At 41.7% G+C, this 14,992-nt stretch overlaps 1 protein-coding gene across 2 annotated transcripts in view; it reads right to left on the reverse strand.

Moving 5' to 3' along the window:
- The window catches only part of poglut2 (protein O-glucosyltransferase 2), a 93,415-nt gene that overhangs the window by 15,413 nt on the left and 63,010 nt on the right, over positions 1 to 14,992 (reverse strand). The window lies entirely within an intron of this gene.

The following is a 14,992-nucleotide window of genomic DNA, read 5'->3' on the forward strand; positions in this document are numbered from 1 at the left end:
ACCTTTGATCCCCACCTGGCACTCAGCTCTCACCTGTGGCTCCCCATAGCTGTTTGCATGTGACAGCGGCCACACCCCGGGCAACGGCTTCGACAAGCCGGCTAAACCAGGTGAGGGTAGCCGACGGGTCTCAAACCCTTGGTGAGATAGGGAGTTGTCTATCCCAGCAGGCAAAGACAGACTCCGGCGGATTGAGCGGACGAGACCCATGGAAGGTCCAACGGTCAAGAAGGCGGTCTCTGCAAGCGTCGTGGAACATGTAGAGCAGGGCAAGGCACAGAAGACGTCCTGGTCATCCACTGCGCCTAGTCCCATCTCCAGCCGTCTAGACTCTGTCTTGCCACTGGATCCAGATGGGAATTGGGAAGAGAGAGTGAGGCTGACGCTGTGCAACTCTCCCTCACTTAAATCCAAATGACGCACTAGTCTCGAGGTCCTCATCGACGTCAACGATGGACAAACAACATCAAATACTGAACTAAAACAAAAATCAGAAGTGTCAGTAGAGATGTTTGTTCCTACAAAATAAAAAATCACTAATTAAGCTGATGTAGTCAACACTGCAGATATTGACTACATGGACTTTAGCAAGGTCCCACAAAGGAGGTTGGTCAAGAAGGTTCAGTGCCTTGGCATTCAGAACGATGCAGTAATTGGATTAGACATTAGCTTTGCAGGGAAAACCAAAGAGTGATAGTAGATGGTTGTCTCTCTGACCGGACACCAGTGACTGGAGGTGTGCCGCAGGAATCATTGCTGGATCCTTTGTTGTTTGTCATCTATATCAGTGTCCTGGATGATAATGTGGCTAACAGGATCAGCAAATTTGCCGATGACACCAAGACTTGGGGTGTTGTAAACAGCAAGGAAGGTTATCAAAGCTTACAGGAGGGTCTGCACCTGCTGGAAAAACGGACTGAAAAATCTCGGATGGAAATTATTTCAGAGTGTGAAGTGTTGCCCTTTAGGAGAACAAACCAGGATAGGACCTACACAATGAATGATAGGGCACTGCATTGTAGCCACCCTCTTCACGTCAGTATTTAATAAATGCACCTTTGGCAGCAATTACACCCTTGAGTCCCTGTGGATAGGTCTCTATCAGCTTTACACATCTGGACACTGCAATTCTTCTCCATTCATCTTTACAAAATTGCTCAAGCTCTGTCAGATTGCATGGGGATCATAAGTGAACAGGCCTTTTCAAGTCCAGCCACAAATTACCAGGTGCATTGAGGTCTGGACTTGGCCACTCCAGGACATTAACTTTGTTGTTTTTAAGCCATCCCTGTGTAGCTTTGGCTTTATGCTTGTGGTTATTGTCTTGCTGGAAAACGAATTTTCTCCCAAAGTCACAGTTCTCTTGCAGACTGCATCAGGTTTTCCTCCAGGATTTCTCTGTATTTTGTTACATTCATTTTACCCCCTACCTTCATAAGCCTTCCAGGGCCTGCTGCGGTGAACCATCCCCACCATGCTTCACTATAGGGATGGTGCGCTTTTGATGATGTGCTGTGTTTGGCTTATGCCAAACATAGTGTTTAGACTGATGGCCAAAAAGCTCAATTTTTGTTTCATCAGACCATAGAACCTGCTTCCAGCTGACTTTAAAGAGTCCCCCACATGCCTTCTGTGAACTCTAGCTGAAATTTCATGTGAGTTTTGCTCAACAGTGGCTTTCTCTTTGCCACTCTCCAATAAAGCTGTGACTGGTGAAGCACCCAGGCAACAGTTGTTGTATGCACAGTTGCTCTCATCTCGGCCACTGAAGTTGCAACTCCTCCAGAGTTGTCATTGGTCCCACGGTGGCCTCCCTCACTAGTCTCCTTCTGGCACAGACTCTCAGTTTTTGAGGACAGCCTGCTCTAGGCATATTTACAGCTGTGCTATATTCTTTCCAATTGTTGATGATTGGCAACTGTACTCCAAAGGAATATTCAAAAAGCACTTTTCTCGCATCCATCTTCTGACTTGTGCTTTTCAATAACCTTTTCAGAGTTGCTTGGAGTGTCCTTTTGTCCCCATAGTGTAGTTTTTGCAGGATACTGATTCAACAGCAGTTGGACCTTCCAGATACAGGTTTCTTTTTACTACAATCAATTGAAACACCTTAACTGCACATAGGTCTCAAAAAGCAGATCACTATTTAACTAATTATGTGACTTCTAAAACCAACTGGTTGCACCAGTGATGATTTGGTATGTCATCTTAAAGGGGAGGGGGGTGAATACTTACACAATCAATTATTTTGTGTTCTATATTTGAAATTAATTTAGATCACTTTGTAGGGATCTGTTTTCATGTTGACCTGAGTCTTCTTCCATTCATGAGCGTCAAAAAAGCCAAACTAAACATGAAAACTTCCAAGCGGGAGGGTGAATTCTTTTTATGGGCACTGTATACTATACACCTAGTTCTAATTAATTGATATCTGGGCCACTTTGTTAAATCAATGTGAGTAAATATTTATAGTACTTACTTTCCTCTGAACTTTAATTATCCTTGTGCATTCTGATAATTGTTATCTCTATTTAATATTAAGAATTTAAATTTGATACTTGTTAGGTAATCCTTCTTTCTGGGAAAGAAACACATTAACTTTAGAAATAGGAGATTCTGGCCATACAGATTTTCAAAGTTGTTCCTCCCAACAGGATCACAAATGAACTTAAATATCATCTTCTCTTGGTTACTAAAATCTCTATATCCCATATTCCCAAAGATCTATCAATATCAGTCTTGAATATAATTACAGAATTCCAAAAATCTATGGAAGTGAAGAAATAGTTTCTCAACTCAACTGGCATCCCCTTAATTTGTAATTGTAACGCTTTAGTTCTTGGCTTTCCTGTTCTTTTTTGGCGCGCGCCTGCGTGCGTGCGAGTGAGTCTGTGCATGTGTATCTGTGGGTGTGTGCGTGATGATGTCTTTTTCATAGCTTTTGACAAGGCGCAGAGCGAGTGTAAGAGAGACTGTGTGGCATGTCACTCCTCACACAGCCACCCGGCACGGATGAAAAGTGTACTCAGGAGCGGACCTGACTGGTTTCGAACCTGGGAACCTCTGCTCCCGGGTCCGGCGCCGATGTCGTTGCGCCACCAGCCGGCCCAGTTCTTGGCTTTCCGACCAGGGTAATCATCCTTTCAGCAGCTACCCTGCCAAACAATCAAAATTCGAAGCAGTTCAATGAGATCATCTCTCATTCCACTCAATTTCTTCACTAGCTTTCACGGTCATCCTAGGAATCTTTTGAATGAACAATTGAACATGGAAAATTGTAATTGTTTGTAGTACTTCTGTTGTTATTTTACCAAATCTAACAAGTAATTTCAGCATTATTATACTTCCTATACACGAGGACAGTTTCATTAGTACAGAAATAGCATTTGTTTGTTTATTTATTCGTTTATTGAGATAAGGCATGGAGTAGGTCCTTCTGGCCCTTTGAGCCACACCGCCCAGCAATTTCCCGATTTAATCCAAGCCTAATCATAGGACAATTTACCATGACCAATTAACCTACCAACCAGTACATCTTTGGACTGTGGGTGAAAACCAGAGCACCCAGAGGAAACCTACATGATCATGGGGGAGAACGTACAAACTCCTTACAGGCTGCGACAGGAATTGAACCCGGGTTGCCTGCACTGTAAGGCGTTGTGCTAACCACTACACTACTGTGCCACCCTTTAATTCCGAATGATTTCAACAAGAAACTGACCAATTTGTCTAAGCATGATTTTCAGAAGTAAAGCTTAATCTTAAATTCAATGTCAATATTAAAAATATTTATATTTTTTCTGAAGTTATGCTGTGATTATCATATTTACATTAGTGTAGTGAACAAAGTTCCAGTACTTCATGACGAGAACTTTTTATTGCAATTCTGAAGTCAGAGGCATTTTAGATATCCACATCTCAGCTGTTGAAATTTTATTACCATCTATAATATCAGTAAACCTCAAGGTTTTTGAGGTGTGTAGTTTCATATGTCTATAAAAGTAACTCTGTGCTTTATTACCCTGTAAAATGCAGGCATAAAATGTTACTTAATAAGTGTGACGCTCAAGGTCACTTTTGGGATTGTGACATTAAGGTCATTGTTCATAAGATCATATTCTGCAATCTATCAAACCTTTTGCTATATCCACCTGCTAACTAGTAATGTATAAAGTCGCATAGTATTGGAAAAAGGGATTGTTGATTATGTGTGATTCAATACAAACAGAAAGTATCGTAAACACTCAAGTAGTTAGGCAACATCTGCAAAGAAATAAACAAAAATCACCTTTCAAAGTGATAGCCTTTCACCAGAACTGAAAAAAACAGAGGAAGAAAGAACAACTGGGTCATTATCAAAACTGATGAATATTAAAGCAGGCAGAAATGGGGCAAAAGAGAAAAGAAACAATTCCATGTAGGTCCAGAAACTCAGAAAAGGGAAGTGCAGAATTGCAGACTGAGCACCAGAATTTTGGGAAAATAAAAGGAGCAGGCCTAATCAAAAATTGAAATGCAGTTCATATGAATTCCCTGTTCTATATCCATTCTGATCATACTGTCTCAACCCCTGAAATAATTTAATGAAGTTTAATGGATTTTCATTAGGAACTTCATAGCCTTCTGGACTCAAAAATGTTATTGACAATTTCAGTTCAGCAGTTCTGATAATAATAAAGCTATAAACATTTATTGCTCTAATGAATGCATCAATTGTCCTCATCCAATTTTTATTGCATTGTCATCCAATTGCATTGATTTCCTCCTGCTTTCCACACTATGCTATGCTAAATCCTCCCCAACCAGCTAATACTACTCCTGTATTTGCTCAAAATGTGTGACATCTTTAACTTAAGTTCTGATTAAGGGTCATTGACCTGAAGCATTGTCTCTATCTCTGTCCATAAATGCTGCCTGATCTGCTGAATATGCTTTGTCTTTTTATTTCAACTAGATTATAGAAAGCTGAGAGGAAGTACAGAGCGAATTGAGAGAGGCAGAGTATGAGAAAAGTCTGGTGACAACTTAAAGAGGAATCCACTATCTTTTATCTGTATGTGAACAGTAATTGTGTGGTCTGTTTTGGGGACCCAAAGAAGATGTAGTCATGGAGTCAGAGGATATAATCAAAGGACTAAATCAGTACACTTGCCTTTACCGAAGAAGAAGATAATGCAAAAGAAAGCAGGCTAAAAATTAATAGAGAAGAGATACCATAAAGGCAAATTATACTCATCCAAGCTTGATACAACCTGGGTTCTGAAGAAATTAAGAGTTGGAGATCAAAGACTGGCCAGAATCTTCCATTCATCTGTGGATATGCAGGGTTTTGCATGAGCAATGGATGTATGGAAATATTACATTATTGATTAAGGAAGATACAAAGATAAAACCAGCACTAGGATTTAGTCAGTTTCATCATGAAATGATAGTATTAGCAGTCATATGGACATCACTGCTGGAATCAGGTAGAAGGTAGGTGCCTCAGGACCCAGACCGCCAGGTTCAAGAAGTTACTACCCCTCAACCATAAGGCTCTTGAACAAAAGGGGATAACTACACTCATTTAAGGACTCCTTTATTTTGTTATTTCATGCTCGTTTTTTATTTATTATCTGCATTTGCAGCTTGTTTACATTTTACAGTTCTTGATGATCACAGTTACTCATCAATAGATTTACTAAGTATGCCCACAGAAAAAAGAATCTCAGGGTTGTACGTGGTGACAGGTATGTACTCTGGCAATAAATTTTACTTTGAACTTTGAAGTGTGCTGATATTGGCATTATCACATGGACTGTTAAAGAAAAATCATCTTTGAATAACAATAGAGGTGTTTTGATGAGATGATTGAGAGGGTCCCTAAGTTATTGCTGTAATATATATAGTTTTGAAATGGCATTTGATAAAGTGCCATTTAACAAGGTTGCCATCAAGACCGACCCACTGAATTAATAGGGCAGCATGGAGGGAGAATTGATAAGTTACAGGAAGCAAAGAGTAGCAGAGAATGGTTGTTTGTGGACATTAGGGAAATGTTCCTGAGGGTAAGACTTGGCCCATTGCTTTTCTTAATGGGCTGGATTGTTGTTGAGCCCAGACCTTCTGACAACCACAATGTAGGGATAACAGTCATTTTTAAAATGGAATAAGTATTAATTGACAATTAGGCCTCCATCAGTACACTGAGGTCTATTTACAGAGTCTACTGATGACTTTCCAACACCTTTTCTGTCAGACCACTTTACTATTTCCAAATGTCAATGCTCATCAGAGACACTCAGTTTAAAAATACAAAAGAAACTAACAAATTAACATATGTTTACAAACTTTCTAGTTATTTTTATATATAAAAACTTGCCTTTTTGTTTTGATTGAAATCAGCACTATATGCACTAGCTACAGTTGGCCAGATACCCCATCTTAGCAACATAGCTGAACAGTGAATCAGAAAGGGGCTGGGGGGAGTGGAGTTTGGCACATTTATTACCTCTAGGCCACAGCATGGAGATCCAGATATTTGGATTTGTTGATGCTTCATTTGTAACCTAGCACTTCTTTACTCACCACTAGACACTAGCACACCATAACTCACATATACTAATGATATGAACATAACGGACAATTTCCAATCCTGTCGAAAAGGTGAAACCTGAAAGGGTGGATTTTTGGCATGTTTGTTCAGAGGTATGTAGACAAGCTGGTACAATGGGGGAAAAAAATCATTTGACAGGTGAAATATATCAAAGGGAAGTGCAGAGTATAACAATTCAGTAGGAAGAATGAATAAACTCAATGGCATAGTTTTAAAAGAACTATGGAAACAAGGGATCTGGGCAATATGTCTTGAAAGAGGCAGAGCAGGTTGAGAAAGAGATTTAAAAACTCGACAGGATTCTGACCACTATACACATAGAGGCATACACAACAGCATACACATAGAAGTTATGGTGGCACTTTATAGAATACTGGTTTGGCCACAGCTTGAATACTGTATCCACTTTAGGGCACACACCTTAGGAGAGGTAGAAAGCCTAAGGTGCAAGAGACTTATTAGAATGATTCCAAAGGTGAGAGACGCTCGTTATGAAGATAGACTGATGAAGCTATGTTTGTCTTCTACAAAGGAGTAGGGCTAGAACAGGATCTGATTGAGGTATTTAAAACCAAAGTGTTCAGCCAGGGTAGATAGTGGAAAACTATTCCAATTGGTTGAATTATCAAGAAGCTGGGGGCATGGAAGGGCAAAGAATAAAAAAAGGCAATACTTATTTGGAGTCCCACTGCACAGAAAAAGGCCCTTTGGTTACTAAGTCCATGTTGACTATCAGGTACAGTTTAGAATAATCCTACTCAAATCCCATTTTATTGTCCTCATGTTCACTCAACTTTTCCCAGATTCTACCATCCAGCCACACACTAGAAGCTATTCAATTTCCAGTTAACATAACACACACATTTTTAGGACTTGGGAAGAAACAAGAAGCACCTGGAGAAAATTCATTGTCACAGCGAGAATGTGGAAACTCCACACAGATGGCACTGGTCAGGAATGAACCTGTGTCATTGGCACTGTGAGTCTTTGCCATTGTGCTGACCTATCTATCCAGGGAGATTTAGGATCAGGAACTTAATGCCAGTGTAGTGGAGGAAATTTCAAAATTCAGATGATGACATTCTAAAGAGAACTGTATTTGGAAAGAAAAAAAACTGCAGAGCAATCAATGGAGGGGCAACAGGACTGGCCAGGTTACTTATCCAATTGGTCTAAATAGTCTTCCATTGTGTAACCTTTCTGTAATTTTGTGACCCTCAATTGCTGCAGTACTTTACGTTTCATATTTATTACAAATGTGTTTGAAGAATACTTAATTAGTTGGATCACAAAATGATGGGCAGGGTGATTAAAGTTCTAGCTCAGAACATCTACCTTAGACCTTGATGGATATAGCTCAGAACTACTTCTGTCATGTTAAAATATCACAGAAGGATCATATGGAACTAGTTTGCTCCTCTGTCCTTCAGCCAAAATGGAAAGATAATTAACACCATGAAACATTAAAAATGGTGAAAATAAGTCAAATGATGAGCTTTAAAAAATAAAACTGCTGTGCTGTTTTCAAGGAAACTTCAACCCACTAGAAACTCCAAATTTTTCTTAAATGACATACCAAGATCAATGATATTTAATCCAGAAATGAAAAACATCAACAAATGTCAATCTCAACCCTTGCTTGTGAGCATTTTACTGAAGTGAGATAAGAGTTGAAACATACGGATACATTTAAAATACAAATACTATTTAAAAAAAAACAATTATATGATTGTGGTAGTTTACTGTAAAGAATTGGACACAAAGTATAAAGCTTGTTTTTAGAACTAGGGAAGTTCTTAGCACTACTTTAAAAACAGTTACATATATTTCAACAAGATTTAACCTTTTTCAAGTGATTTACTGCAAAATATGAGACCAAAAAGCTTAGTCCTCAGCCAATCAGTGATGTCAAAAAAAAATCTGAGGTAAGGTTTGAAGAGCAGGCTATGACTGAGAGAATTTCTGGATTTTTGTGTTTATACATCCTCAAATAATGAAACCACCTATACCAATATATAATAGCACCTCAACAAAATTTAGTCATGGGCAGATAAGTGGCAAGTAACATTTGCACAACACAAATCCATCTTCAATAAGACTGAGTTCAATCACCTATCTTTGACATTCAGTGGCATTAACTATTGTCCCCTTCCTGGTCATCCCAGAAACTCAATTGACTAGGCATATATAAGTAATATGGTCAGAGGCTAGCATTCCCATAGTAACTGGCTCATATGTCACAACCACAGACTTTGTTGTACGCTATCACAGGCAGGCTGTGGAATGGGCTTGACAATTACGCTCATGAGTATGCATGTTCATTGTGGTGGTATTTAATTCCCTTCCTCTTGCTTCAGTCTTGTCAAGACTTGACCAAAAGCACAGCAGCGTCAATGTTCCCTGCCTTGTCTTGGTTCTGGTAAAGAAGACTACAGTGTAAACAAACACTGTTAAGGAGTGGTATTAAGCTACTACTGGCAAGCCACTGTATCAGTGTTAGCTTTAGTTTGAAAGTTTTAGTTAATGGCCCTGTTGGCCTAGCATTTATTGTTTTCTTTAATTTCTACACAGTTCCAATTAAAAGTGAGTGAACAGTCCGTTTCACTGTCTCTCTCTCTCTCTCTCACATCACACTCCTATCAGCAAGTCTTGACCAAAGAAAATGAACCCAGCAGACAGAGAGCAGCTGATTTGCCCCTGATTATTCATTGGTAAGATGGGAAATAAGTTACAGTCAGTTGAAGCTGCATTGGCAGAGGTGACTTTAGCAGCGTGACAGATACTTGCAGGATGACAAACCCAGAGCAAAACGAAGCTTGTGGAGGAGAACATAAAATCAGTAGAGGCAGGGTTGGCTGACGTATCTCACGCAGTGCAACAGCTACTCTCAGAGCAACAAGCCCAGTCGCAGAAAGAAGATCAGGTGTCAGCCCTTGCAGTGACATTTCGACAACTCACCCCAGACAGCTGTGGTAATGATTACTATTCTCAAAGCCATGGTTCAGCAGCTTACTAGCGACAGCCAGATTTGGCACTGGAGGACAAGTTCCTGCCTCTATTGTTATGATTCAGGACACTTCCAGGCTTCATGTCCCAAGCACCCAATAAAAGAGGTTACCAGGAAGAAAGATGGGGAGTTGTCCCTACAAGCATCTTCCCTTAAATGTGTAATGCTCCCACTTCCTTGTCATGGGGGTCTCAGACCCATGGGCTTCAGGCACTTATTGACTCCAGTGCAGCCAGGAACCTCAGGGCTATCTCACTAGCTCAAAGATGGAGAGTTCCAACTCGGCAATTGACAGAGAATATTGACATCAAGGCCCTGAATGGTCTACTTCTAGGTACTGGCAGGATTCACCTTTCCAACAGAACCATTCCAACTTGTGCCACAAGGCAACCACAGGGACCAGCTCTCCTTCTATCTGTTGATTTTCCTGAACTGTCTCTGGTGCTTGCCTTCCCTGGTTATCTTGACACAACCCACAGATTGATTGATCCACTTCAAGAGTGGGGACTGGCATGCCTGCCTACCTGTCTGAGTCCAGCTCAAGCCCCTGTCAATGTATCCCCTCTTGTGCCAAGTGCCAGTGTCTGGCATTCCTGCTGAATAGGATGATCTTCCTGAGGTATTCAGTAAAAAGGCCACCTCCCTGCCTTCACACCAGCCATAGAACCGTGCCATTGTGCTCTTACCCGGGACTAGTCCTCCCCAGAATCAGCTCTTTTCTCTCCCTCCGCCTGAAATGGTGGCCATGGAAGAGTACATCAAGGAGGTATTGGCCTTGGGGCTTGCCAGCAGGGGTGGGCTTCTTTTTGTGAGCAACAAGGATGGCAAGCACTGTCCCTGCATTGATTAGCAGCCCCCCAACAACTTCACAGTGAAGATCCATTACTCTTTTACCCTGCTTACCTCAATAGCCAAACATCTCCAGGGAGCAACCATAATTTCCAAGATAGATCTGTGCAATGCTTACAACCTGGTTCGTATCTGAGAATGGGATGAGTGGAAGAGAGCCTTCAACACCTGCACTGGCCACTGAGTATCTCGTGATGCCCTTTGATCTGGCCAATGGCAGTGCTCAACAGGCCTGGCCAACAATGTGCTCCAGGACATTTGAAACAGTTTGTTTTTGTGTACTTGGGTGACATTCTGATCTATTCCTGCTCTCGCCAGGAAACGTCCAGCACGTCTGGAGGGTTCTCAGATGGCTCCTCAAGAACAACCTTTACACCAAGCTAGAGAAGTGCTAGTCCCATAAAGAGCAGGCGTCATTCTCAGGCTATATCCTCATCCATCCCAGTGTTCAAATGGAGCTGTGTAAAGGCAGTCAGAGTGGACCAAATCATCTATGGTCAAACAGGTCTGGCGCATCATGCAAACTTTTATTGCCACCTCATCAGAAACTTCAATTCCACCACGGCTCCCAAAACCACTTACCAAGAAGACCTCTGCAGGATTCATTTGGACAAGTGAAGCATTTTCAGAACTGAAGTGAAGCTCCACCACTGCCCCAGTGCTGCAATGTCGAAACCCATCTGGTGAATTCATCATCAAGGTGGTTGCATCGGATGTTGGTATTGGAGCTGTACTCTCTCAGGACTCTTCTTCGGAGCTGACCAGGGGCGGCGCTGAGCTGGTGCTATAGCACCAGCAGAAATTACAATAGCAGCACCAAGAAATTAACTGAAATTTGACATACAAATTGCAGCTGCTTTGTTTTCTCTGTATAGTTTTGAATACAGCTTGTTTCTCCAGTTGATCTAGTGAAGCAGCACCCCCAATTACCATAGCACCCACGCAGCAATAAAGTTATAAACTCTGTGCTGGTCTAAGGTCAGAACCACTCTGCACTTCTGCTTATTCGTTCGTTGTCAGTGTCTTGCTGTTGCTGTACTCAGATCAGTTAAGCTGATCCAAGATCACTTAAGGTGGTGATGTGACTCACTCTCACTCACATGAGAGATTGATAGCATACATCCAGGCACAGATCCATGGTCTCATGAGACTAATGGATGCCACACACACACACATTGTGCTTTTACAAGCTAGCGTACATTATTTTGGCCGGCGTGAAAAATAGATCGATTTTTAGTGAGAAAACGACCTCACCCAGAGGAATCAGTGGTGCTTCAGCCTGAGCCTGTCGTAATTGAAAGTGACATGCAGAAAGAAGTAAGTGGGGATGAGGACGACAGCAGTTCATCGAAGGAGTGTGAGGGTGAAGTAGAGGAACAAGAAATGGAGCAGGATTCAGAAGAGAATGTGGATGAAGCTGCTCTTAGTGCTAGTGGGAATACTGTTAGCGATGTTAGCCAGCAGCCTGAGGAAGGACCCCGTCGGCCAGCATTGAAAAAGTACCATTCGCTGCTCGCAACAGTTTGGCAATCAGCAAAGGAGTTTTATTTGTGGCTGGTTTGACTGGCTGGAATATTCGATCACAAAATGATACTACGTTCTGCTTCGCATGCAGGCATTTCCTGTGTGGAGGACGTGGGTTCCATTCTGAATCTACCTTTACTGTCACCAGTTACCACAACTGGCAGAAAGCTACAACAGCTTTCAAAACCCACCATGTAAGTGCAGCTCATAAGTTTGTTATGGAGGCATGGGCCGAATTCAGCTTGAGAAAACAAGACGGTTCAAGATTGGGAAATATGCTTGACAAAGGACATACAAAGATTGTCCAAGAAAATCGTGAGTATATGAGAGCAGTGGTTGAGTCTCTACGCTATACTGCGTGCCAAGGCATTGCCCAGCGAGGACACCGGGAGGAAGATGGATCTGGCAAAAGGGGAAACTTTGCTGAGTTGCTCAGTGTAATTAGACAGTTTGATAAGACTGCAGCTAAAAAAAAAAGAGGACAATCCTGGAAATGCAAAAAAAAAAACACCCAACACGATACCCAAAATGAAATTATTGGTATTATGGTAGATATAGTCAGACATCAAATAAGTGCAGAAATCAAGGAGGCTGGACATTTTGCCATGATGGTGGATGAAAGTAAAGACTTGAGTAAAAAGGAGCAAATATCAGTGATGGTACGGTATTTGAATAACGAAACAGTGCTTGAAGAATTCTTGCACTTCACTCCAGCAGAAGGGTTGGACGCAGAGTCACTTCTTAAAAGCATTGAACAGACACTCGTCCAGTGTGTTATGTTAAGTACGCGTGTATAGGTCAGTGTTATGACAGGGCAGCAGTGATGTCCGGGTACAATAACGGGGTACCAGAGAGGTTCAAGAAAGAGGTCCCACAGGCTTTATATATACATTGCCATGCTCACAGACTTAACCCTGTCTTAGTGGATGTTGTGAGCAATGTAAAACAAGCGGGCAGGTGAGTTTTTCTGAAACTGTGCAGCTGCTTTACAACTTCTTTTCAAACTGTGTTGCCCACAATCTTTTCATGAAGAAACAGAGAGAACTGGAATCAACTGCACAGCCCGCTGAGTTGAAGAAATTTTCAGATACACGCTGGGCATGGCAGTATGCAGTTTTGCGGGCTATAAGGAAATCACTCCCTGCCATCCTAGCTACACTACAGGATATTATGGGTCAACCAAATGCATGGAGGAAAACGGAGGCCAGAGCTGTAAATGGACTGATTGACGAGCAGTTTGCTTTACTTCTCACTCTGTTTGAGGATTTATTCCAAGTCACCAAGTTCATGTCAGACCAGCTACAATCTCCCAGTTTGGAGCTTTCATCCGCTGTGGACTTGGCTCAGTCTATTATCAATGCACTCTCAGCAAAACGGGGAGAGGAATCATTGAGTGAAATTCAGGCAAGAGCTTGGGACCTGTGTGTCAAGGCCAGTATACAGGGCAGACCACATGAAAGGAGACAGGTCCAGCCACCCCGCCGCCTACATGATTTTGTTGTTGAGGCCCAAACTGAACGCACACCTGTCACATCCTCTGATGACCTTCGTAAGCACTGTTTCTATCCGGTAATAGACAGACTTCTGACTGAAATGAAAAGATGGTTCTCAATTGAGACTGGGGGTGTTCTGACTGGAGTCTCAGCATCGAGTCCCAAACACAAGCTCTTCCTAGGCAAGAATTGTCTTTGGCCTATGGCCCAATACTATGGAGTGACTGAAGTGAACCTGACCGCAGAGCTACATTAGGTTCGGCATCTGCTGGAAACAAAACAAAAGCAAAGACAGAGTGAATGACACAGTGGAATTTCTAGCTCTAATGAGACCTACTGCGATGCATTTATAGATTTATACAAACTAATCTGCATATCACTGACTCTACCTGTGACATCTGCCTCATGCAAATGGAGTTTCTCTTGCCTTAGACGCCTCAAAAACTACCTAAGGAACAGCAGCAGCGATGCTCGGAACAGCAACTTGGCCCTGTTGGCCTTTAACAGCCGGAGGACCAAAGCACTTGACATCCAGGAAATCATTGATGCTTTCGCCACCAATCACAACAACAGACGGACTGTGCTCCTCTGAAAACATCAGTGGTGAGCGCAGTTGATTTTTTAAAAATTTGGGCCAAGACTAATGCTGATTATTATTATTATTATTTTGTGGTGGAAACCCCATAGTCCTTATGTTTCCTGAAAATCCTAAAATATTACATTTACTGCTATTAAGCCTAATGGTTTTGCTTAGACTTCCAAGCGGTGATTCTGTTGATTTTTGTTTTAAATTCAATAGCCAAATTAACTGAGGTATTGCATGGTCAGAGTACGATTTGTCCTACTCCTGGTAAAACACTGCATCTGTTGTTTGCCTTATTTGACTTTAATAACGCTGTATCTTTTGGCATTGTCTGTCTATGTAATGCAAATAGCAGAGGACAATTCTGGGTTAGTGTGTTTTTCAGTTGAAAAGCAGGCATTTGACGCTGATTGTGGGATTGGTGCGTGATTGACGTTGTGCGCTGTGGGTCGGACACTCTGTTGGTTTGTTTGTTTATGCTCTGTGTAGCCTGGGTTGTCTCCGATGCTGTTGACACTGTCACAGTTCACTTCTATATTATATTTATCAATTGCTGTTGCTTGTGGATCAACAGAGGCATTTATAGTAGGCACATAATGCTTGAAACTGACTTCTGAACGCCACGCGTCTGGCCTTGCGAATACATATGACCATACAGTACATCCCTCAGCACCATCACTGAATAATTTAGCCCCACTGTAGCATCAGCAAGAAAAAAATCTCTGGCGCCGCCACTGGAGCTGACTGCACCCCTATTCAATTCAATTCACCTTATTTTCCGTGAGGAACTTCATTTGTGCAGTGGTAAGGACAACATCACAGAACTTAAGGTACACAACATTATACCACATTTAGCTAAACACAATATAAAATACTCACAATTGATAATAAATACTGAGAATTAATGTAAGTGATTTAAAATACAAATACACATTATGAAA

Source organism: Mobula birostris, chromosome 7, assembly GCF_030028105.1.
Source record: "Mobula birostris isolate sMobBir1 chromosome 7, sMobBir1.hap1, whole genome shotgun sequence".
Taxonomy (NCBI): Eukaryota; Metazoa; Chordata; class Chondrichthyes; order Myliobatiformes; family Myliobatidae; genus Mobula; species Mobula birostris.